The 27,103-nt window shown below is 37.2% G+C and overlaps 1 protein-coding gene and 1 long non-coding RNA gene across 4 annotated transcripts in view; both read right to left on the reverse strand.

Moving 5' to 3' along the window:
* The window catches only part of LSAMP (limbic system associated membrane protein), a 571,849-nt gene that overhangs the window by 478,812 nt on the left and 65,934 nt on the right, over positions 1 to 27,103 (reverse strand). The gene's annotated exons all lie outside the window — the stretch shown is intronic.
* On the reverse strand, positions 4,141 to 17,731 carry LOC116666608. The gene is made up of 3 exons (XR_004323550.1): positions 16,711 to 17,731; positions 8,112 to 8,114; positions 4,141 to 4,150 (listed from the first exon to the last, which is right to left on the reverse strand). It is a non-coding gene; the product is annotated as an uncharacterized LOC116666608 (long non-coding RNA).

Raw genomic sequence — 27,103 nt, forward strand, 5'->3', positions numbered from 1 at the left:
GCACATCACACAGTTAATTCGATATCTGTTAGGTGTTTACATTGATTAGAATGTTATACAGCCTCTATTGGCTCTTCCAGGGCTGAAGAAATTTAGTAGTCATTTGGACAAGCAATTTTCCTGGGTTCAAATATAGAAAATGGTCTCTAACTTTTATTCAAAAACCAAAGAGTCATTTTTACTGTATTCAGCACTATAGGTAGCCCTGTCCTTTAGAATGTTTGCTGACCTAATGGCTAATTAATATCAAAGAAGACGCTGACTACTTCATAAAGGTCAAACACTTAACACCATCAAACTTCAAAAGACCCTCCTAGGGCCCGTAGGTCCCCTTGAGGGACAAGGACAGAGAAAGAGTGTGTGCTTGTTAATAAAGACTTTTGCAACACCCTTGCTGGCTCCCCCAACATTGGCAATGTCAGGATCTAGGTTAATACCTCTTCAACTTGAGTGTCTTTCAGAGTCATTGAGAAACTTGTTATTAATTGTGATTCAGGGTCCCACCCCTAGATTTTCTGACTCAGCAGATCTAAGGTGGGTTCTAGATATGTTCATTTTTCATAACACTCCTAAGGGATTTGGATGCAGACTGTTCAAGAAATACACTTTTGAAGATACAGATAGTTGGACCCAGTATAAAATAACCAAAAAAGAGAAAAAGGAAGGAAAAATGTTACCTGGTTGCCTCTTACCCTCCACAACTTTACTCCACTCCTACAGAGGCTATAACATGGTTTTCATTGGTTTTTGCTTGTTTTATCTACTTTTTCTAAAAACTCTCACCACTGTGAAGGATTTGAAGAACATGCTTCTAACTGATCATATCTCTTTAAGCTCCTTCAGATATAGTTATGAGGCAGTGGCTGAGATTTTGGAAGACTGTGGTCCAGTAAGCTTAGCAAGCTGAGTTTGACGTTCCTGCCCAATGGATGAATGCTGTGGGGTTCTCTTCACAGTCTCTGCAGTTGAATTGCAGGTCAATCTCCTTGGTAACCAGGCCCTTGCTCAAGATAACTACCAAGTGACCTCCAGCCTTAAAGCTACAGAAAGCTCTTCTTGCAAGCACTCTTTCCTCAAATCTCTTCATCCTCCCCAGCAGGTCCTTTATAGTCTCTTCTCTCCCTCTCCATGCATGGATAGTAGATGTGTGAGACTCCCGACAATCTGAAGACTGGGCACCAGGAAGGTAAAACAGAAGCATCCTTTCTCTTTCATTTTTAGTTGAAGCAGTGCTCAGATTCCCTCTGGGAGGACTGGTTGCTGATGCAGCTGTGAGATACGATGTCTAAGGGGGGAAAGAGTTAATAGATTTTATCAGCCATTTCTCCTGAGGTATAGACTGCCACACTCCTCTGGTTCTAAACCTCAGGGAAAAAAATGCTGAAGGAAGCTGGCAAGGCTCTTTGAAGATGTTTTCATTGGAGTTGGAGCTGCTGCAGTGGCACCCCTAAGGGGCACTTGTGCACATACCAAGTTATAAATATGCAAATCAAATCACTGGGTGCTTCTGGCCCAACCATTCACAGTAGAGTGATTATCAACTGACAGCTTTAAGTTGGTACACCCCTTGCTGTGATCGCTTCAGCACAGATTATGCTTAAAGTCCTGTCATCCATCCCTGATGAGATGGGGAAAGGAGCTCCCAGGATTCCTTCTGCAAATGTAGAGGTGGTATTTTGTAGGGCTTCAGGGGCCTCTCCAAGGCAGGGAGGAGAGGTGAGAATGACAAACAAGCAGCCATAATAGCAGAGGTCAAGGAGTTCACCAGGTTGGGACAGCCCTACCAAGAGTGGGTCTGGCTGCCAGCTTTTGGGAACATCTCCACCTACAGAGGCTGTGCAAGTAAATGTTAGTGCTTAGTTAGGCCTGCTGTCTAAGAATCACCAGAAGTTTGGTAGAACTACAGATTCCCAAGCTCATCTCCCTGAGATTTTGTTTCAGAATACTTGGAGTAGAGTCCAAAACTTGATAGGTTTATTGTGCTTCCCAATGATGATGACTTGCAGCCCTTGTTCAGAATCACAGTAAAGAAACCAAAGCCACAAGAGAGTTCTTCAAGAATCCACATCAAATTTGAATTATAAAAGTTTTAAACATGTCTGAAAATTGATACTTCCCAAGGAGAAGTGGGGTCTACATCCTCTCCCCTTAAACCCAGGCTAACTTAGGGAACAGTTGACCAATAGAGCACAGAGGGATTGACACAAATGATCTCCCAAGTGTAGATCCAAAAAAGATGATACAATTTCTTTCTGATTCCCTAAGACACTTGTCTTCAGAGCCTTGATCCACCAGGTGACAAGTCTCAGGCTGTCATGCTCCACAGAAAGGCATCATTATAGGCGCTTTGGATGACTGTCCCAGCTGAGGAACCAGTCAATAGCCAGCATCAGCGGCCATATACCTAGGTGAAGATGTCTCCAGATATGGAGTCACTCCAAGCCATTGAGTCCCCACAGCTTTGCGTCTTCCCAGTTAAGTCCCAGATATCATGAAGCAGAAAAAAGCGGTCCTCGTGAGGCCCCATCCACCCATCCAAATTCTTGACCCACAGAGTCTTGAGCATTGTGGGGTAGAACATGCCTCATGACCAGAAATCATGCAAGGTACTGTGGGTGGAACAAGGATTAGAGAATCAGATCCTTCCGGCTTTGTCATTCAGTTAAAACCTGTGTGACTTTGGTAATCTGCTCATGCTCTCAGAAGACCAGATTTACAGAAATGTAAATTGGAGAGAAGAGCATATCTCAGTGTTGTGGTAGATTAAAAGCAGCAATGTGTAAGAATGTGCCTGGTATAATGCCTATAGCATAGAGAGGATTTAATAATTATTGCTACTATCTTTGTTATTGCTATAACTAAATATCAAAGATCCCTAGATATTTCAGTGGAGGTCAAAGCCATTAATCCTAAAGATTGAGGGAAATCAACAGAATACATCCAAGTCACGGCAGATAGATCTTATGATAGAAAAAAGGATTCCAGAATCTGTCCTTCCCAATACACTCCTTGTACAGACGAGACATTGCATTGAAATATTTTTTCCAGATCAGTGTACCCAACATTTTCCAACATGAGAACTTTTTTTTTTAAATGTTATAATGACCACTGGAAACTCATATGATAGCAGTATTCATGTTAGGAAAAAAAAATGTATATTTTGTTACTAACCATAACTTCTACATATATATTTAAAATAGTAGTGTATATCTGCCACATAGCCTACAGATAATACTCTGCAAATAGAGAACCAAGACTCTATCAGAATAATTGTCTTCACTGCTCAGTAAAGCTTAGAACCCTGGAATTCTTTTTTTTTAAACATTTTTTATTGATTTATAATCATTTTACAATGTTGTGTCAAATTCCAGTGTTCATCACAATTTTTCAGTTATACATGAACATATATACATTCATTGTCACATTTTTTTCTCTGTGAGCTACCATAAGATTTTGTGTATATTTCCCTGTGCTATACAGTATAATCTTGTTCATCTATTCTACAATTTTGAAATCCCATCTATCCCTTCCCACCCTCCGCCCCCTTGGCAACCACAAGTTTGTATTCTATGTCTATGAGTCTATTTCTGTTTTGTATTTATGCTTTGTTTCTGTTTTTGTTTTTGTTTTTTAGATTCCACATATGAGCAATCTCATATGGTATTTTTCTTTCTCTTTCTGGCTTACTTCACTTAGAATGACATTCTCCAGGAGCATCCATGTTGCTGCAAATGGCGTTATGTTGTCAGTTTTTATGGCTGAGTAGTATTCCATTGTATAAATATACCACATCTTCTTTATCCAGTCACTTGTTGATGGACATTTAGGCTGTTTCCATGTTTTGACTATTGTAAATAGTGCTGCTATGAACATTGGAGTGCAGGTATCATCCTGAAGTAGGGTTCCTTCTGGATTTAAGCCCAGGAGTGGGATTCCTGGGTCATATGGTAAGTCTATTCCTAGTCTTTTGAGGAATCTCCACACTGTTTTCCATAGTGGCTGCACCAAACTGCATTCCCACCAGCAGTGTAGGAGAGAACCCTGGAATTCTTATGGCGAGTCAACATCCTTTTTCAATTCCCCAAGTCTAGACTCTCCAAAAGTCATCCTACATAAGCACACCCAATTAGGAAGTCTTTGGCTCTTCCAACTTAACAGAAGGGAAATATTTCTGATAAGCTCTGTGTACATCACCAGTCCTCCTATAAGAGGAGAAGGTGATGTGATTACTTATGTGGCATATGGAGGAAAGAGAAGCTAAACAATCCTTTAGGAATCCAGATGGCCTCCAAGTAACAGAGATAACGACATTAAACAATTTGAACAGTGATTTTTATTTTAACAAGTCCAAATCATGCATAGGTAAAATATAGTCTCCATGAAAATACATATTAGCAAACTCTCAAGAATCTCCATTAAGAAAATAATTGCAATTAATTCACATAACTCAAAATGAAAAGGAGTAGAAAGAACATCCTTGTTATGTATGAAAATAGTGCTAAATAGTATTTTTCTTGTTGGGGTATTCTTAGCTCAGGTCCTAATAAATCTCTTTAAAAATGACCTGGAAGAAGGGTTATTTTCATTATGCTAATGATCTCCTGGGTAAGAAAAAAGTAGAAATAGCTCATTAATGGGACTTGCAGGTGATAATAAGTTAAGATGTATGGCAGGCACCACTGAAGTTCCTAAAATGTTATATAAATGGACCTAGGGAGGGTAGGGATATGACTCAAAGATAACAAAATGAGACTCAGCTTAGAAAAATGAAAACCAATACATCTTGAACACAATAATTCAATGGACAGGAGAAACCTGGAGAGTAGTAACCCTGATGGAGACCTAGAGCTAATAATAGAGGACAAATGAGATATCAGCTTGCAATAGGATACGGCTGCCAAAAGGGCTGATGCTATTTTGAACTGAATGCAATGATCCATTATGTTGGGGCAGAAGAAAACACAGAGAAATGATTCCCACCCTCCTTGATTCTGGTTAGGCTAACCTACAGCGCGAGGCCTCTCGTCACTTGAAATACGTTGAGAAATTGGGGGAAGTACAGAGGATAGCACAAAATGACTGAAGAAATCAAATGATGTGTTTGTGGGAAAAAATTAAACCAACTACATGTGTATTGTCTGGATAAGTAGTAAACAGAGCTAGGACTGCACCAAGTCAGTACTTGAAAGGTATAATTCCCTCAGGTGAAAGGGCTATGTAAATGTAAAAATATAACAATGGTATTACAACAGCGTAAAAAAGCGTCTAAGTAGGTTGGCAGTCTTAGCACATGGTTAGTGGTTGAGATCACTTCTTGACATCACCCATACTGATAACAGTCCTTTCTGCTGCCATGCTGTTGGAGAACACTGAAGATCCTCTTCCCAATCTCATGGTAGAGAAACTCGAGCAGTTGGGAGTTGTTACTGAGAACAATTAAATTCTGTGTACTATGGTTTTAGTGCCTTTCTTATTAACACTGGTCTCCATTACCAGGCTCTTCGGTCAAAAGTTAATTTCCTCATCCTTGTTTCTAGAACCCACATCAAATCTTGCTTTTCATTATTAAGCTCTAGGAACTTTCTCCTTCTAAGTGAAACAATAGGGGAAAGAAATTGGAGGATCTGAACCAATTTATACCAAGACGCCAGGATGTGAGATAACAGTTTAATATGTCTCAAATATATGCATAAGGGACAATATCCTCTTCCTCACAAAGAGGTCTCTGCCCAGTAGATGAAGAACATGTTTTGATTTGGACCACCTCTGTGTCCTTCAAATCACATTTTCTAAGCCTTCAAGTGGCAAATGCTCATTATTTGGAAGTGCCCCCTGCACCATTTCAAGCTGCTAAAATAGCAGCAGCATAGTCTTAGAGATTGAATGGCCTCAATTTAATGGATGTTTGGAGTTCTGCATTAAAACCCTAAACATCAAGAGCATGTGACATGCTTTACGACATATAGAAGCTGCATGGGGGAAATTTTCATGCAGCTACAATGAGCCAGGACATGCTCTATTGGAAGTACTGGATGCAAGAGAAATATAACTTTGCTCCCTTCCAGCTCCAACATTCTATGACGCTATAATTCAGTGACTGTAGGATCATTTTCATGATTCAAGAGTCAATATTGATGGATTCCTTCCAAAGTGAAAATGTGAGAAAGAAAGTGAAGGAGAGATGAAAAGTAGTTCCATTATGGGTTAAGCATTTACAATACCAGGGAGATACAATTTGGGAACAAAGTAAGTGATGAAGTATGTAGGATTAACAAACAAAAGTGGGGAAATCAGAGGGGAAAAAAAAAAAAAGAACTGCAGTGACCATCCATCACTGATCCCTGGAGTGGAAGGCAAGAAAATGTGAAATTCTTGTACCTCCTTGTGATGTATTTGGAAAGACAGAATATCTTGCTCAGGGGAAACTTTAAAGAGTCAGACATCTGCTGTAGAGCAAACACAGTGAAACATGGGTCACTAAAGAGCCCCTATGATACCGAGAGGACAGGTTTGTGACCCTGAAAGTAGGCAATGCATGCAGAGCAAAAACCTACCCCAGATCTGCCACTGACTGGCCCGAAGGGATTGATGGAGAATGTGAAAGCAATAAAATAATCACCAGGGTCCACTTGTTATTTATATTCTAATAGTAAAGAAAATAGCTTCTTAGGTTTCAGGTAATTTCCTAATACAAGTGTTTTAATGGAAACAGGATAGTCCCCTGAGGCAGCCAGTTTAGCCAAACATGGTCAGTAGAATGCATTGTGCTGTGTATAAAGTGACCTGTGATGCTGGCCTCAGGCAGTCTTTATGATAGATTCAGGTCACTCAGGGTTTACTGATAGCGTGGCTCTCTGTGTTGATTATTAGTGGCCAAGCATAAGAACTATGCTTTCCATGCCTCATAAATGTCTTCAGCTTCCAAGAGGCACAGCCTGGATCAACACAACAGGAGCTGAAGACAGAATGCAGGTCACCCTGAACTGCACAGAGAGTCAGGATGAGCCGGCCTGCAGAGTCTGTTTTGGTTTCAAGCACATCCAGGTAGGGATTCTTCGGCCACAAGATCTTCAAATGAACCTGGGTAGTTTTCAATTATAGCATCACTGTATAGACATTGTGAGAGAGTAAGTTTATTATTCATAAGTTTGAGGGAAGCTACATAATATGTGAAAATCTCCCTGCCACAATCTTAAGGTAATAGTTGTGCAAAAGGCAACATTTTAAGAAATACATGGATTTAAACTATAGCTCGATAAGCTCACCAATGTAGCTTATCACCAAAAAGAATTAAACAAAAAAATTAGCAGGAATGTGTGATCACATCAGAGTAGCGATACTACCACGCCTCACTAAATGCCAGGTAGTTTTGCCATATGGATTGGCTACAAGTATTAGGTCATAAGTGCACTGTACTTCCGCTTTTAGTCCAACCCAGCTGTTACTTTATAGATGCAGACAAGAGACGTGCATAAAGATTTGAGTGGAAAAAAGACTGTAAAATTCTAAAAGGAAAAGCAAATCACCCAGAATTCCCCTAGTCATTTATGGCTTGTGGGACAAGATAAGTCTAACACAAAGTGGAATAACTGATATCAATCAGTCATTTGGCTATCAAGCCAAAGCAGAGTTGAGGGGAGAAAACATTATGTAGCAACTCAATGCAAATTTGCAAAGATATTTGAGAAGCCCTTCAACAGAGGAGATTTTATTTAACCATATCCTGTTTCTAAAGAAATCTCTACCTCCAGCCTTTTCCATTCCACCTCCTATAATCATCATATCTGACACTCACTTAATGCCAACATCTGGAACTTCCCCCCCATTGACTCCAACTCTAATTCTCATGCAAGCTCTATAATAATTGAATAATGACTATGTATCAAGACACAAAATGTATCAGGTGTATAAGTATATTTAACCCATACGACAACCTTAAGAGGTAAGCATTATTATTCTTATGTTAAAGAGGAGAAAACTAGGAAGATACATATTTATGTAGTCAGTTTAATACTCAAGGTTCAAAGCTAGATCTGGCTAACTCAACATTTCCAGCAGCGAAACAATGAAAAAGAGAAAAATAGGTTTCCTTAAATTCATTTAGACCTCACTCTCTGAGTTCTATATATTTAAGGAACTGCAGACATTTGTTAAAACTTGCTTTAATTTCTTTTAGGCTATAAACAAGTAGACTGTGTTTCCTGTGTCTGTGTGTCTGTGTATACACACGTGCATGTACGTATTTTATTTGTTCAACAAATATCTTTTGGACACATGATTCTGTGCTAGGCACTGTGCCAAGTACTATGGATAAAAACGACAGATATGGTCTCTGCTCTCATAAAGATTGCCACCTAACTGCCTGCTCTGCTTGATGAGGTAAAGCTATTTAAAACCAAATAGCAGCCTGTGCATTAAAATATGGAGGAAGTTGATTCGCAGTGATTTATAAAGGGAAATATGTAGCTGTGTGTGGGATCAATCATATGTGAGAGATCAACCGTATGTGAAAGATCAACGGTCTCATACTATTGTTGACATCCTCATCATTACTAGAGTTATAAAATAATTTTATTATTGTAAAATTGGAGAAATCAGAATTCTGTAGGGCTGTCAACCCCTAGAGCAGGGGTCACTTGAAGAAATGAGAGGAACTAGACACCTGTCCCCAGGTTCAGGACTTAGGGTATGTCAATCTTCTCTTTTCTGTAAATGAGCAGAGAATTAATTACCTTATTTTAATGACAATCATTGAAACGGGATGTCTCCAGTGACTTCCAGAAACAGGCAAACTGGGATGGATACTTAATCATATTCAGTAATAAACTGTGCTCAAGATTTCACTGATTTCCATAATTTCAGTTTTTAGATTTTTATGTTTCCCCTAATTTCCAAATAATGTTACATTTTAGAACATCTTTTTTTTTTCCTGTGATTGATCTGAGGGAGAAAAAAACATTTTGTTAATACCTAGATAATACCCCAGGAAGTAGTATCTAGTAAGTGTTCCCTAGCATTCAGCATGGCAGTGTCAGCCGCTGGTCCTGTACTAAGCCTAGATGAGCTGATGTAACTAGATGATGAAAAAACAAGAAGTAAAACAAAACAGAGACACACAAAACAGAATTAGGGATAGTTTTAAAACCACTGACTGCTCCCTCCTGGAGTGTTCCTTTACTATGAATGCCATACTTGGTGAATAAATAAATATGGTATGCTATACACATAATCTAAAGGAAGAATGCATTTTGAAATGAGATGAAGAAGCCAAGAAGTATTCTAAACATTAAGAAGTCAGAGTGTAAATTATTAAAATTAACACACATCCTAAAAGAGTTAGACTCTGGAACCTCAGGCAAAACTTATGAAAAAGAAAATTACCTTTTAATTGCAAATAACCATATTGCCACAGATAAGCATTTCATGAAGATGGGTACTACTTTGCATTGTTAGATGTTCCTATTAATGAGATTTTTAAATTTTATGTGCACCATGTATGCCCAATGAGTTTTTCCCCTTACAACCAGAACAAATGATTTATTTCTCAAGGGCTGGCTGTGTCTCATCAGATAGAGTTCTAATACCTCTCTATAGTTTGCCTGGGTATCTGTGGGCTTTTGGAGCCAATTCCTATTTCTATTTTCATTGTTATTAATTATCAATATGAATCACAGAATTTTAGAGATGAAACAATCCATACAGATCATTATCCTCCATCTTACAAAGGAGGTTACTGAAAACCAGAGAGGCTATATGTGTTGCCACTTGTCACTCAGGTATTTCAGGCAGGCTTTGGAAATTATTCATTCAACAAATATTCAATAAGTACCTACCATGTGCTGGTTTGAGTTCTACATCTATCTATCCTAGAATAGTGGTCTCCTGACACATCCTCCAGAGTCTCCTTCCCTCTCCCAATACCTTTAAATCTGTATGTTCATTTATTCACCAGAATAAGAATAAATAGTACAACAAATCCCTCTACCCCTAAAATCAGGCCCTGGACTTGGTAGATAAACTAATATAGATGATTTATTTGTGTACAGTTTTGAAAAATATCCAGAGATGTTCTTAATTTATGTTAAAAGCAATAACACAGAAAATCAGCTTTCCGCAACATCAGAAAAAACCCAAAGTATTGCTCGAAGAATGCAGGGCAAGTGCATTTTCCAGTTTTGCTGAGAGCTATGCACTGAGCATTAAAGTGCTGATCATTTTATAATTACAAGATAGAACAAAGTGATCATAATAATAATCCTCCCTTCTACTCACTCTTCATGAAATGAGCCTTGATGATGAAGGTCAATCACTGGCTGTCATGTACACAACTTGCCTCTTCTTCCCTATCCCCATCCTTAACTTGAAGAAGCATTTTCACAGTTGGTAGGTCAGTCAAATAATTGCTTCAGAAAACAAATATTGGCTCTCTTTAGACTAACAGGCAAATTCATTAAGGTCTAGTTTAACGTGGTCAGGCAGTAACAATGTATGTGTAGAGAACTGACACTCACTGCAGTTGAAGGATTTGATCATTTACATCAGGGTAGCATTCCCATTCTTTCTTCCTTGTACTATCTAGCCCAGCCTCTGCCTTTTGCCCTCTCCCCTTCTTGGTCTCTCTCTATCTCTCTGTCTTTAGAATATTCAGATATATTTCTTTTCATGAATTTCAAGAGTTCCTATCTTAAAAATAACCCACACAATGGATTTTAAGAACACAAACTGAAGCTAATGGAACAGTACCAAAGGGCAAGTATACGGTCAAAACTAAGAGGACAGGATCATTGCTCCATTGTGTACCCATACTAGAACCCGGGAAATTTGCAGTGGATTTCAGGTTTTCTTTTTCTCCTATTTATAATCTTAACAATTAGAAACAGAAATACTGTATTTTGAAGATGAAGAAATATAGCAATGTGAAAAATGGAGAAAAAAGCAAATGAGAGATGGAAAGAGGGGCAGAGCATGATAGCTATAAAGAACTAAACAAGATGAAAAATATTACTGTGCAGCACTTACTCAATTTTTTTTTAACACTTCCAGACTTGGAAGTATGTATATGGGAGAAGTAGAAAATGAAGGTCTTGGATATGTAGAGTGATCACACATCTCAGCTTGCCTGGCACACCTGTTCCCAAAGCATAATTATTGGTAGTGCTCCTTCCACTCTCAAAAGTGTCACAGTTCAAACCATAAATTATATAGTCACTCTAAGGACAGAAATTACTCACATAGGTTGGTAATTTTACAAATTAATAAGATCTATCTCATTCCTCATTTATAGCCCATTGTTTATTATATAGACAAAGGATAATGTTCTCCTCATGCCTGAATACAGTGAATTTCATTCCAGTCAGAATAAACTTAGCCACAATTGTGTTCTTGGCAACCTCTTGATGGTGGACAAGGCGAATCCCTAGCCCAGCACCAACATACAAATAGCCCAGCGTACTTGGTATTATGACTTCACTGTCTTGTGTTCAGCTTCCTTTCTCTTTAACAAGGCACCTGACATTCAAAGTTTGGTTCATCCTAGCCTACATAAGGGAAAGGGCAGTAGTAATTAGAAACAGCTCCATTGCTAGGAATAGGTGTTCTCCCTGTGTTCTTAATAGTAAATTAAAAGTACATGACTGTGAAACCAAGAATTACCCTTCACTCCATTGCATTGAAGGCATTAGTTATAGGCATTTTCTACTGGTGAAGCAATCTAACCACCAGTATTCATTCCCAGTCACAGAACTAATCCTTACTAGAAGCTGTTTCCAAAAACAGCTTTTTTTAACCTACTTCTTCCATGAAAATTTTTAAATCAATCAAATGACATTTGAAAACATCAAAAATTCCCTGATGAGGATGAGGGACCACTCAGTCACTGCTTGTGATAGTCTGAACTCTAAAACCTGTTTGGAAATTAATTGGAGTAACTGTTACATTTAAAACATGTACTGCTTTTGACAAGCAAATCCCACTTTTGTAATCAGCATAATGGTTAGGAGAGCAGGCTCTGGATACTGACTGCTGGTGTTTGAATCGTGGCTCAGCCTTGTAGCAGAAGTGTGACTTTGGGCAAGTTATTTAAACTCCCTGGACCTCAGTTCCCTCCGCTGTATCCCACTATATTGGGATAAAAACTAAACCTACTGTATAGGACTGTGGGAAATAAACATAACATGCTTAGAAAAGTTCTGACCTAAAAGCAGTCAAAAACAGCTATTATTATCATGATTTAGAAATAAAAGCAGCAACACACAAGGATTATATTGAAAGTGTATTATATTGTTTCCCAGTGGGAAAAAAAGGAACTACTGGATGTCCATCAAGATGAGGATGGTTAAATACATAATCCATACTGTGGAACATGATATACTAATTTTTTTTAATGAGTTAGATATGTATCTATTGTCTTTGCTTGGGTTGTTCAGTATGAAAAGCAAACTATAGACTTATTTTCTCAGTATCATTTCACTATTTAAAAACCAAAATAGAGTGTAAAGGTTATAGCTCAATGGTAGAGTGTCTGCTCAGCATGCACAAGGTCCTGGGTTCAATCCCCAGTCCCTCCACTAAAAAATAAATAAGTAATAAATAAACCTAATTACTTCCCTCCCCAAAAGAAAAAAAATTAAAAACAAAAGAAAATAACCAAATAATTGTTCTACAAATAATTTTGGAGCACTGACGGCCAGACACTATTATAGCACTGAATTACAGTGGTAATAAAAACAGACACAAAATGTGACCCTCAAGAAGCTTACATTCTAGTGGAGAGGGGCCCACAAAAAAACAAAACATATAGTATGTCTGATGATGATAAATGCTGGAGGGAAAAAAAAATCAAGCAGTGTGGTTACACATTGGGAGCACCTTAGGAGGCAATGGTGGTTGGAGGAATCCTAATTTTAAATAGGGTGATTAGGACATATCTCTCAGGGGAAAAAGAGATATTTGAGCAGAATCCTAAAAAGAGGTGAAAAGTAAAGTATATTTCTATGTTTTCTGATCATGTGTATATGTTTGTATATTTTGTATGAACATGAAGAAACATAATAGAGAATATACCACAGTATTAAGTTCAATAACTTCAGGAAGGATCGAGATGGGGAGGGGTCAAGGGTAAGGAAGGTTATGAAAGTCTTCTTTTCATATTTTATTGGTACAAATGTTACTTTTGACATTAAAATTAAGCAAATTAGAGCAAAGAAGAAGTAAATGGAGGGATGGGAAATACCAAAATTCAGATTAATATATTTCCTGACACCGCACATAGTAGGTGCTCAGTAAACACAGGCGGAACTGAAATATTAACGTGTCCAGGTATCACACAAGTACTCTCCAGGGTTTGGCAGATAAGGCAACTGAGGCCAACAGAGGTCAAATGTTGGTTGAGGGCACACACATTTTAATTGCCGACAATGCATACTGGACACCAATTTGTATTCAATGAATTTACCTAAAGAACATGCTCAGTACTTTTTGTAAAGATGTTTCCTCTTTAGACCTGAAGCCTGCCTGAGAGTCTGTGGAAACAGTTCCATAAAGGAAGGAAGGATGTGGGAGTTGGCTTGGGGGAGGAGAGTATAAAAAAGAGCCACAGTACTGACAGTGAAGGCAGCACACCTGCCGTGTCCTTCACACCATACAATTGATGATTAGTTTGAAATGTGCCTTTGTTTCTTCTCTGTACCCCACCCTCCAGTGGAGGTGCTGTGAAACAGGCAAATGATCAAAAGCTAAACATCTGAAGGGAGAAGAAACAGAATGAGGACACCTCAGAGGCCTCAGCCTCTGAATAATGGAAAGCTGGCTTCAGCACCTGACAAGGGAAATGCAGAAAGGGTTGGCCTTTGCTGTGTCAGGAAGGGATCCTAAAGAATTTTCCAGAGTCAGCACCATATTCACATGTGTACCCGTCCATCCCTAGCTCTCACATGATGTGTGATTATGCCCTTTCTCAACTGCATAGAAACAAAGCTCCTCAGCCTGGACTAAATGGACATTTTCTATTGATTAGAAGAATACGCCACTGAAAACTAAGAATGGGTGGCAGTGATGAACTCATTAGATAAATAGAAGCACAGCCCCCAAAGCTGTGGTCTTTTTATCTGCGTTGCTGCTGAAAACGTGAAAGATGCTACTGCTGTCCGGTACCATTCCCTCCTAACTGGCCGCTCCGGCTCACTCGGGATTTAGGTACATACATGTGGAGCTCTTGAAATGTTCAAAAGCAGTACTAACCAGAAGCCAAACAAAGACATTATCTCATTTCTTCTCAGGGACAAACACCAACTAGCTCCTTATTTCAATATACCAATATCGGCAACATGTGGATATTATCTTCTTTCAGGTAACAGAGCATGAAAATATGGGCGATGAAGTCAGAGGCGATTTTAGCTAACCCTTTAGACCTCACAACATGATTTTTCATCAGTGCTGTAATTTGCTTAAAAGGTTAATCAGGCTTCCCCAGATGTACACTCAGAGAATGCAGACCTCTACTCTAGGTATTTAAGCAAAAAGTTCCACCTGTCCTAAAAGATCCTGACTTCTCTGACATTTCCACCATTAAGGTTAATTTTCAACAGAGGGGACTCTTTAAAAACCACTTAACATGAATGTGGAGTTGGTTATCAAAATATCTGGATGAGAATAAGGTTCTGATAATGTGTACAGAGAGAGCTGGGATGGGAAAGGAGGTGAGACAGTTTCAGAGCACAAGACTTTTCAGTCAAGGCCAAGTGGAATGGGAGTGTTTGGTGGGGAGCCAGGGGCCCCTCGTGGAGGGCAGTGCAAAGAGAAACTGAGAACCAGCAACAGAGGCACAGGTGAGGACAGGAGTGGGAAAAGGCGAACCAGCCTTGTTTATAATGTGAGCTAGAGACAGCTCTAACGGTGGGTCATTAAATAAATCTCCTTTGACGTTTTAAGGTCTAATATGGAAATATTCTGTTAAATAAAAATACAGACTTCCTTTACCTCGCTTCTCCAGAGACTGTGGTTTGCCTGAAAGTAAAACATTCAAATAACTATCTCTTTAATCACTAACACGTGCTTTCGTTTTAATAGTTTTTCTTGTAACTAATTATAAAATACATCAATTAATTATTTTTTTAGTCCACAAATATTCCATTCCAGCAAGCATCAACTGTTTTGCTGCCTTATACGATGCAGTAAAAGGACTTTCATGGGGTCTCTTAGTGTATATACATAGGTTATTTGTCCCAGTGAGGACTGACTCAAACCCTGTCCTAAGTTTGTTTAGTTTTTTCCCTTTGTCATTAGTTACACACAGAAATGCTTGCACCTTTTTATAGGATTTGGAATAATTTCATTTCCAACCCGGTTAAGATTATGAATATAGTTCACTTTCTAAAATTCATTCAGCCGGGCTCTGTACCCTCAGAGTCTTGACTACTTGTTATTGTGGTCAAAATACTTTCTGGATGGTGGTGATTAGTTCTAGTCTGACCTCTGGTTAACCTGGGTATGATACTTCAGTGAAAACATAAGGCTACTGAGACAGAGATGTAGCTGCAGGCAAACCAGAGGAAATGAGGATTAATAATGCCATACGCCTGGGAATGTGATTAAGTTATAAAAAGGGTTGGGTGACCTAACTGGGAAAATTAAGACAAAGATAAATTATATTCCTCTACTCTTGCTGAATTATTCAAAATGATCAATTAACTCAGGCTAGTTCTGCCCATAAGAGTTAGAGTTTGAACCATATAATTATGGTACTTGATGATATTTAATTTAGCACTTTATTATAAACTGTCTTGGTATTGTTATTTAATTGCTTCATGGTCACAAGTTTTATTTCCTTAACAGGACTGTACACACCTTGAAGGCAGGGATCAAGTCTTCCCACAATGTGGGTTTTTCCACAGCTCCTTAGACAATCCAGTGCATGTAGAGGACACTACAATTTGGCACTAAATTGCATTGTTATATATGAATCTTTAAAATTAAGCTGAAATTAGAATAAAACATACCTCCTTCTGCTACTATCCAGCCCAGTGACAATACAAAGATGGGAGAAGAGGAAACGCGGATAAGTGTGGGTATCGGGACATTATGTAATAAGTCATAAAATTCATTTTCCATGCCATATTTTAATACAATGGAATGTCTTAGTTATGTAAATTCCATTGAAAGTTTACAGATAAGTGCATATTCACATAAGCAGTGGATTATACATGATGAGACCCACTTCAGGAAATAATAATTTGAGACTATTAACCAAATGATTCAATTAGGAGAAAGTTCATAAAAATCACTGTAGAAGAGCTTCTAAAATACCTCAACTGCAGATCCATTCAATGGTTTATTTTTTTCTGAACTTAACAGCTAGAATATCACTAACAGAGTTCAGCTGAAAACAGTATTATCAGGATCTGCTAGAACTCTTCCCACCTTTCCTTTTAACCTTTAAGCTGGAACCACTTAACACCAACATTTACATTTAACACTGGCCAGGGAACATTCCAAGGAATCTGAGCTAACAGAATAGTTGGTCTTGCTTCACCTTCATACCCAAATTCTGAAATTAAGTGATTATTCTGTCCCTCCCAGTCATACATCCCGGATCCTTTCTAAGACCATCCTTGGATCAAAATCCAAAGCAGACATGCCTAGGATCAAATACCTGGATGCAACCTGCAGACTTTGCTGACGCTACCTGCCTCTCAGCCCGTATCCTATTGTAACCGCCTTTTCAGAAACACATTGACCAGGAGCTCTAGCCATTCCAGGCATAGCTGTCTCCACTCCTGTCTGAGCCACAGTTCTGCTAATTATCAAATATCTTGCTATGAGTTAGCCTTTGTTGGGTTGATAGAATCATAGCTCCCGTGGCTCTTCCTTGGCAATGAAGGTGCTTAAACATTTCCTTGTACCTAGATCACAGAATGATAAAATAAAATGTTAGCGCTCAGAGGGCTTGAAAAGATCCTACAAGTTTAAAGCTGAATTGAGCATTTCATGGGCATGCATAATTTTACAGTGGTTGCCTTAGGGTCTGCCAGAGGAAATATATCTAGTATCCATGCATTCTCCAAGGAAATGGAGCCCTGTAGACACTGAGGGCACCATCAATGGTCTTGTAATTCTGTAAGGGAAGATGGGGAAAGAAAGCCACAGACTTCTAAGGCTTCAGGAAAAGTGCTCTGTGTATGTGTGTCTGTGTAATATTTCTTGAGGAAGAGAGGATTCAGAAGACTGAGTAAATGCACATAAGACTTACATCTAAATGTGACTAATTTCTCAGCATTCCACTGTGGATGTTGTTGGTTTCTCATGTAATAATATATAACTGGCTTCTATATTAATTCAAATAAGTAGCTGACTCTACTAGCTATTGATTTTATAAAATGAAATACACTGTATAAAGATAACTTGGGTTCAGCACAGATTTGTTTTCCACATGTATATGTGCATGTAGATTCTGAATTTTAAGATCTGAGTAACAGCTGCAATGAGAAAACAAGCAAATTCATATAGTCTGCTTTGCATTTTCTTTTAAGATAATTCTTGTTTTGAAAAAAAAATAAGTATTCCTTCTGATTAGGACTTACTATATGAAAATATATTTTTAAATTTTATTTCCATAGAAAGTCAGTTTCTTATGATTATAGACCTAATCAATTAGGCCTTTATGTAACCTCACAGCAACATCATCAAATTGCCAAACATGATCACTAGGTCTGACTACTCGATATTACTTTTTAGAGTTAATGCTGAAAACTGTAATTTTATAATGAGATAAAAGCAGATTTCACTCATTTAATTAATCTCTGTGTAATTAAATGGAAAAATTGGTTATATTTTATTAAAAAGTAATTCTTTTCAACATTTTCCCTGAAAAGTAAATTACCAGAATTTTCTTTGACAAATACGAATCTTTTGTGAAATCACTGGAGACTTCATGAAATCAAAGTCTTTTCAAGTTCAGAAAAGACAATGAGTATCCTGCTGAGATTACTCCAAATATTCATAATGGACAACACTTACAGGTTTAAGGAATAAAGCAGATAATCCCAAACCATGTAAAGTGGTAACTAAATCATTCAGAAAAGCCCAATCTAGCAATTTAAAAACATAATTCACCCAGTACACTACAAGACAATAAAATGAAATGTTCCTGTACCAAGTACAATCATCAAAGAGATGGTCAAGTTGCAAACTGGATGGGTTTTTTTAAAAGACCAATTTTATATATATGTTGCATGGATTTTTAGATAAGCTTTACAACTACTGGGCCCAATGATCTTGTTCCAAAGTTAATATAAATAAATAATAAATAAACCCTGAAAACACAATCTAAAAAAATTTTTATATCAGTTTACGTTCTTCGTTGAAAGCAACAGAAAATTTCCACTAGGGGTAACATAAGGGGGAAAGAAAAATAGAACTGACTGGCTTCACAAGATAAGACAGAGAATTAAAAAAAAAAAAAGTTGAACACCCAGGCCTCAAGGAAAGTAAAATACTAAGGAAGCTTCAGAGAATGTGCAGGCAGAAACCCATGGAGGGTCTCCTTAGGTCTCTCCAGGATGCATGAGTTCCAATCACTTCCCATCCTGCTCCATACTCCTGCGCTGCCAGCATACTCCATATTCAAAACGCTGAGAAGAGTTGTTGGGTCCAGTCCCCCTAATCAAGACTGAGAAGGCTCCATGTTTCACAGCCTAAATAGCAACAGGTGGAATGCAGGGGTGACAATTCCCCAAAGAGAAAGCTAGCCGTTTTTACAAGAATGAAGAAAAATGGATGCTGGCAGGCCAAATCCCTTCATTCGGTGTGGGTCTGCATTCAGTTGTAGGTATTTGCTGGACTCCAGCAGGGAGCTCATGTGTGAGGATATATGACTATAGGAGGGTTGTTGGATGATAAGGGTCTAGATGCCTTAAGAATAAGACACTAATCTCAATCACAAGGATACACAAAAGAAACGGCACAGAAGCCTAAGATCGTCCCCACATTTGGAAGGAAAGTCAGCCTCGTTATGCCAAGTTACATCTGATGGGAGAATAAAAAAAATGAAGCCCATTAGTTATGCTCAGTGCTAGAATACAATAATAAATTCACCAGCTGGAATGCTTTTTTAAACTCTGACAAGAGTGATGTATTAGATGAAAGACATTCTGTCTTTATGCAGACTTGTTTCTATACAAAAATGTTGACTGAATAAAAGTTCCTACTATGAAATAAAAATGTGAGGCGTTCACATATTATATTTTAATGATAGGTGCTATGGCTTCGGTATAATTTTAAAACTAGTAATATGTTCAAATATAAAGCTAAGAATTGTTAATAAAACAAACAGGGATTTGAAAAATGTATTTGGTAATTATTCTTCCCCACCAGAGAGTACTTCTGTAGTTATGTAGGATGTAAAGAAGTAAATAGTCCAGTTATAGACTTTGGATTATGTTCAAATATCTGCCCATCTGCCTTTGATATCTTACCATGTATAAAATTTCTTTTGCCATACTAAAGAAAATTTAGCTTCCATGAAAGAAATTTTGGTTTATTTGAGCCTTTCAATGGTAGTTACTATAAAATATCACATTTCAAGTTATATTTTAAAATTTTTGAGAACAGAGACTATGATACATAATACTTTCGAGTTTAGTAGTTCTCTTCTTTGCTAAAGTACATTTACATTATGTATAAAATACATTTTAATTAGTTAATTAATTAATCCATCAATTATTGTGTAAAGAACATTTCCCCTTGAACTAATGGGTCCTAAAAGAATATAATTTTTGGTATGATATAAACACAAAGAATCAAGAGGCTAAAGCTTTTCTAATGGCAAAAATAATAAAGAGACCTCTTGGGGAGTGATGGAAATGTTAGCTATCTTGACTGTGGTGGTGGTTTCATAGGTGTATACATCTATCAAAATTCAGCAAATTGTATATCTGAAATATGTGTGGTTTACTGTATAGGAATTATACCACAATAAAGGTATTAAAAAATAATAAAGATATATAGTTTTGGCCTCTCTTCAACACAGCACCATGGGATCACCCTGTGTCAGACCAATCATATCGTCTTGGTAATACAGAACAGGTGTCAGAGGTCGACCTAGCTCTAAGTACCTACATTGTATAAACACTACATAGCTATGCTCTTAAGCAGCTTTGGGGTGGGACTTGAACACTTAGGCCTTAGGAAAGTAAAACACTAGGGAATAGAACTTGGAGGCAGGAATTCAATGAGAGTCTCCTTAGATTCAGTCCTTAGGATGGTGAGTTCTAAGACAATATCCTGCAGAATAAACCTGCAGTTTACTTGAAGTAAACTTTTTCTTAATTGAAGTATAGTTGATTTACAATGTTGTATTAGTTTCTGGTATATAGTATAGTGATTCAGTTATATATGTATTATATATTCTTTTTCATATTCTTTTTCATTATAGGTTATTACAAACTATTGAATATAATTCCCTGTCCCATACAGTAGGACCCTGGTGGGGGGGGAATATTACTCAGCCATAAAAAATGAAATAATGCCATTTGCAGCAACATGGATGGACCTAGATATTATCATACTAAGTGAAGTAACATAGACAGAGAAAGACAAATATCATACAGTATCACTTACATGTGGAATCTTAAAAAAAAATGACACAAATGAACTTATTTACAAAACAGAAATGGACTCATGGACATAGAAAACAAACGTTTGGTTTTCAAAGGGGAAAAGGGGAGGGGACGGATAAATTAGGAGTTTGGGATTAGCAGATACAAACTACTTAGTACAAAATAGATAAACAACAAGGTCCTACTGTGGTAAACTTTTTTTTCATTGTTGTTTTTCTAATGAAGTGGGCCAAGACAGACTGGATTTCCTTGAGGTCAGAATCTCACTTCTGTGAAAAGCATCTCTTTCTACAACTTGTCAACTTTTCATGAAGGTGAAGACTAGGATTGACAAGCAATGAGAATCAGTGTATTTTTCCAGCAATAGTTTTTGACACTGACTACTCAGACTATTTATCACTGTGTCTTTAAATGGCCATTCATATTTATCTGCACATAGAATTGTCATTCAATATCTTCCTACATATGTTTTTACATAAATGAATAAAAAGTTTTAAGAAAACATGGAGGAAAGCTTCAAAGGATCAAAGAAATCCAGGCATATAATCTCCAAGAAGGTTTGGATGAAGTACCTGAGAAGCAATGCATTTCCTCATTTATTAATTTAGAAAAACATTTATTGATACATAGCTACTTGGTGTTAAGGGCTAGAAGTTCAGAAATGGTAGATCGATTCTGTGCTTATAAGGTTTACCCTCCCTGCTTGGCCTTAATAATGGTGGTTGGGATTAGGGAATAATTCTAGGTACCAAAGTCAAATACCTATTTGCTTTGTCATATCATAATATATTTTGAATCTTTCTTATCAATTACACCACACCTTGTCTCCTTGAGTCATTGCCTAGCCCATCACAAAAATAAGAATGTGGGGGAGGGGTGGATTGATTTGATCTGCCAGACTTTGGGAATAAGGCAGCTGGCACATCTTGTACCTGAAACAATTACTCCTATGTCTTACCTAACATTTCCAACTGGCACATTAGATGTTAACAACCTGTTCACTAGCAACTGATTAGATTAAGAGTAAGATAATTGTATCCTTTCATTATTAGAATCAAAGGTAAGGGCATAGCCCAATAAAATCCTGTATTTCTTGAATATGTGTATCTGAGGACTTAAACTAGAGAAATCAAAACCACTGGCATCTTCAATATAGTGCCATTGATCTATTTCCCAAGCTGGACATGGGGTATAAGTGTGCTAAATACATCATAAATCACAAAAAGAGAAATCAGACAACCATCCATTACAAAGACATTAAGATTTAACTATATCTTATGTCTATGTATCCATTTTATTTCCTCACTTTCTATCAAATCTATTTCTTTCTGACATAAGTTTCTTCATCTCTGAACACGGTATTTCTTTCCCTTTTTTTTTTTTTTTTACAATTATCCCTTTTCTTACCTTTCCTGTTATTTCATATGAAACCCTACTGCTTACAAGCTAGAGTAATTACTCTCTGTTTCTCTTATCTTTGTTTCCTCACACATTCCTTCCAGGCTTAATGACTGTGACTATATGCCATCTCAGAATATGCTGGTCTGTAAGTACAAATGCACATTCTCTTAACCTAAGGACATGAGTGGCATGTGAGTGAGTGGGAGCAAAATTGCTTTTGGTAAATGCAGGTGGGTGGAAAATATTAAGTTGCTTGATAGCTTCATTTAAATGCTGTAATAATATTTCTCATTTAATTGATAGTGTGAGAAGAGCACTGGTAAAGGCTCAGAGGGATGCCTACAGTGTTCTTCTGCAGTTGTGCACAGAGGAGGTGGAGAACCTCTCCTGACAAGTTAAAACCATGCTAATACACAGCAAAACAGAACTGAAGGCAACTTTACACTCATAACTCCAAAAGAGGTGATTGCCAAGAGTGGGCAGGAATCATGTTGACTCTTCTGTAAGCCCCTCAAAAACTCTTTTGTTAATACTTATGTAGCTCACTCGTATCTCAGAGGACATGTATATTTTTAAATACAGAAAAAAATGGAGTGGAAATTATAACAAATCTCTGTAACTGACAGTGATTATCTAGATTCTAGTCAAAGTAAGAGACCAACTAGAGGGAAATTAATTTAGGTTTGTTCAATAAAACATGCTCAAAGTTAGGTAAACAGTATTTAGCCTGGTTCTGAATGTACTTTATAAGCTTCCTGTAAAAGATGAATAGTTTAGAGAAGGTGGCTCTAGTCAAATAGGCTTCTTAGCACTCAAATCTAAAGGAAAAACAATGCCTACGATCATGTTGGACACTTTTAATAGGATTTACTACCTGTGAGTATTGCACAGTAAAGGAACCATTAGTGACTGAATGCCTCATCAAGACAGGTCAGTACTTCTATTAATTGTGGGGTTGTTTTTCAGAGAAGTAGCAAAAGCTTTGGTCATCACAAACAGAAGTCAGAACATTAAAAATGGGATTATTCCTAGAAAACCAATTGTATTTTCAAGACTTATGTAATATATATGTATAATTGTATGTATGTGTGTATATACACACATATATGCATTCATATATCCATGTTATATGTGTACACATGTAGGTAAATATGTTTATGTGTATATCTCTATATATGATTTAATTGAAAAAAATCATCCAAGGTTGGCCACAAATCTTCCCTAAATTTCAAAAACAGATAGTATTTTAAAAGATGAAACATAAATTCATGGCCAACTAGAATTTTACCTCATCAGAAAAGAATGCTTATTTTTTTGATAAACCTAGGTAGCTATAAGATCAACAAAAACCATTCTAGAACTCGATATAAAGTAATATGTGCTAACGGAAGTACATAGGTAGTGTTTAAGGACAAATTCAAGAACAAAGCTTAAGATCTAATGTGTAAAATTTAGCCTGAAGTTTTGAAGAAGAAATAATTTTACGAAGTCTTTAACACTGAAGGAAATTCACAGCTTTTCCATGAGCGTAAAGAAGATAGCTAGGAAAAAGAAGATAGATCCTATGATATGAAGGTTTTCACTTAGAGGTTGTGAGGAATACAATAATAAAGACAGAGCCTTGCCTACGAAGACCTTACAACCTACAGGTTGAGGCAGACAGATGCAGTAAATAATTTTAATAAAGCTCTGGATGTGATACACACAGAGCAGTTGGAAGAAAAATATTATTTACAACACTGGCTGCAATTTGAACCACAAGGATAGAGGCACTCATTCCAAGGAGAAAATTACTCTCACCTTCTGGCAAATATTTTTCTGGAACTCTCTGGTTGTATTCCCTCTCCCACCCTGGTAAGTCTATCAAAAGAAGGGAGATCAAGAAGTAATGACATACAGGGACATGGGCTTGCCCTCTAGCAGCTCTACAATGACCAAGAGTTTTATGGAGCAGCACAGGGATCTAGAGAAAATGATGAGGGAAAGGTCACAGGAGGAACTTAAAGGTAGTCTGGGATCTTAGGGGAAATAGATTGTTATGGGTTGAACTGTGTCCACCCAAAATCCACAGGTTGAAGTTCCAAACCACGTACCTCAGAATGTAATTATTTTTGGAGATTAGGGCGTTTAAAGAAGTGATTATATTTAAATGAGGCTTTTAGAGTGGGTCCCTAACCAATATGATTGGAGTCCTTATATAAGAAGAGAAAAAGACACCAGGGGCTGGTGCACACAGAGAAATGACAAGGTGAAGAGAGAGCAGGAAGGCAGCCATGTGCAAGCCAAGAAGAGAGGCCTCAGCACCTTGCTCATAGATTCCCAGCCTCCAGAACCATAAAATAAACTTTAAGACACCTAGCCTATGGTATTTTGTTATGGTAGCTCTACCGAACTAGTACATAGAATTAGTGAAGTGAGGATGAAAAAAGAAAATTAAAATGAAAAAAAAAAGTAACTTTAAATGTTTTTATTATGTCCTATATTCCATGCCTCTTTATTATAATCTAGCCTTTTAAAAAACTCTATTTACATAAAGCTTTTGCACTTGTAGTACATTTTGGGGAATAGAAGAGTTGCTTGAGGAAACACAGGGCAGAGAGAGCCATCAGCTAAAATGAGGGAGTCTACAAATACACAATGAAGAAATCAACAAGAGCAGGAATTTAGTATGAAAGCCATCAGAAGGCCAGGAGGATTCTGGGAAGAAAGTGGAATAGGAAGCATCAGAAATCTGTCTTCTCCACCCAGACAACAATTGCCCAGGCAGAATCTAGCTGATGTAACTCTTTTGGAACTCTGGAGTCTATTGAAGGCTTGCAACTTCCAGAAGAAGGCTTGGAAATGAACTGTGGTTAATTTTGGTCAATTTCAGCTCTTAACACAGTAGCAGCTACCCATTCTCCACCTCTCAGGCTTGACAGGCAGCTGTGTGTGTGTTGCTGGAACAGCCTGCACCCAGCTTGCGGAAGCCAGGGTGAGGAAAAAGCACCCTGTGCTCCAAAGGTCACAGATCTGTGCTCTGATTGCTTCACAACACAGATGTGAAGAGAAAGAGGATGAGGCCACTGTTCTTCCGCCTCCTCCCATTATTGCAAACTCCTCCTCCGGCTGGAGTAAATTTGAGAGGATTTTAAAAGTGGACTCATTTATCTAATTTTTTTCCTCTTTTTGGAGCAAGGCATTGAAGACTAAAATATTTAAGTGCAACCACATATATGAGGGACATTAGAAAATCACTGCATATGCTTGAGGAAGACACAGGCTCAGAAAAGACATCAGAACAACGTAAGTTTATCCCTCAGATTCATCCCCTCAATATCACAGAGAAACTCTATAATAATAATAAAAATTCTCCAATCAAAAGGCAGACCAGCAGAATGGGTTAAAAAGATGACCCAAATATATGCTATCTATAAAAGATTCACTTTAAATCAAAAGATACAAATTGGTTGAAAGTAAAAGGGTGGAAAGTGATACTCCATGCAAATAGTAAAGAAAGGCCAACAGAGGTGGCTACACTAACATGAAACAAAATAGATTCCAAATCAAAAAAGGTTCCAAGACAAAAAGAGGGTATTATATATTAATAAAAGTTTCAAAAGAGCAAAAAGATACAATAAACATTTACAAACCTAATAACAGACTTTCAAAATATATGAAGCAAAAATTAACAGAAACAAAGAAAAATAAAAACTTCTGCAATAATAGTTGGAGACTTCAATATCGCACTTTCATTACTGTATACAAAAACCATACAGAAGATTAGTAACGAAGAAGAGGACATAATAAAACAAATCAAATAGATCTAATAGACATATACAGAACACTTTACCCACCAACAAATACATACTCAGAAAAGGCATTTGACAAAACATAATTTTTCGTGATAAGAATATTTAACAATTATGAATAGGAAAGTACCTACATAATATAGCCACATATGAAAAACCTACCACAAACACCATATTTCATGATGAAAGACTGAAAACTTTTCCTCTAAAATGAGGAAGAATGCAAGGATACACGCTTTAGCCACCTTTACTCAACACAGTACTGGAAGTTGTAGCCAGAGCACTTAGATAAGAGAAATAGACAAAATAAGCATCCAAAATAGAAAGACATAAAATTCTGTTTGATAATGATATGATCTTATATGCAGAAAATCCTAAAGATTTCACCCCCCCAAAAAAATTAGAACTAATAAATGAATTCAGCAAAGTAGAAAGATAAAAATTAATGCATTTCTCTTCACTAATGAACAACCCAAAAAGAAAATTAAGAATACAATTAAGAATACAATTTACAAGAGCATCAGAAAGAATAAAATGCTTAAAAATATCTTAACAAAGAAGGTGAAAGACTTGAACAATGAAAAACACAAAACATTTCTGAAACAAATTAAAGAAGGTGAAAGACTTGAACAATGAAAAACACAAAACATTTCTGAAACAAATTAAAGAAGATAAAAATAAATGGAAAGACATTTCATGTTCAGGGACTGGAAGACTTAATGTTGTTAACATGTCAATACTATCCAAAGCAATCTGCAGATTTTATGCAATCCCTATCAAAATCCCAATGACATTATTTGCAAATATAGAAAAACCCACTCAAAAATTCAGATGGAATCTCAAGGGACCCTGAGTAGATCTTTCTCTCAAAAAATAATCCTGAAAAAGATGAACAAAACTAGAGAATTCACATTTCCTGATTTCAAAACTTGCTACAAAGATACAGTAATCAAAACAGTGTGGTACTGGCAAACAGACAGACATACAGCTCAATGAAATAGAGGGTCCAGAAACAAATCTTTACATATAAATCAAACGATTTTGACAAGGATGCAAAGCTATTCAATGGGAAAACAAACAAACAAACAAAACTGTCTTTAAAAAAGGGTGCTGAGAAAACTGGATATCCACATGTGAATGAATAGAGGTGGACACTTACCTAACACCATATATAAAAATTAAGTCAAAATGGATCCATGACCTAAATGTAAGATCTAAAACTATAAAACTCTTCAAAGAAAGAGTAAAAGCTTCACATCAGATTTGGTAATGATTTCTTAGATATGACAACAAAGGCCT

This window comes from Camelus ferus, chromosome 1, assembly GCF_009834535.1.
Source record: "Camelus ferus isolate YT-003-E chromosome 1, BCGSAC_Cfer_1.0, whole genome shotgun sequence".
NCBI lineage: Eukaryota > Metazoa > Chordata > Mammalia > Artiodactyla > Camelidae > Camelus > Camelus ferus.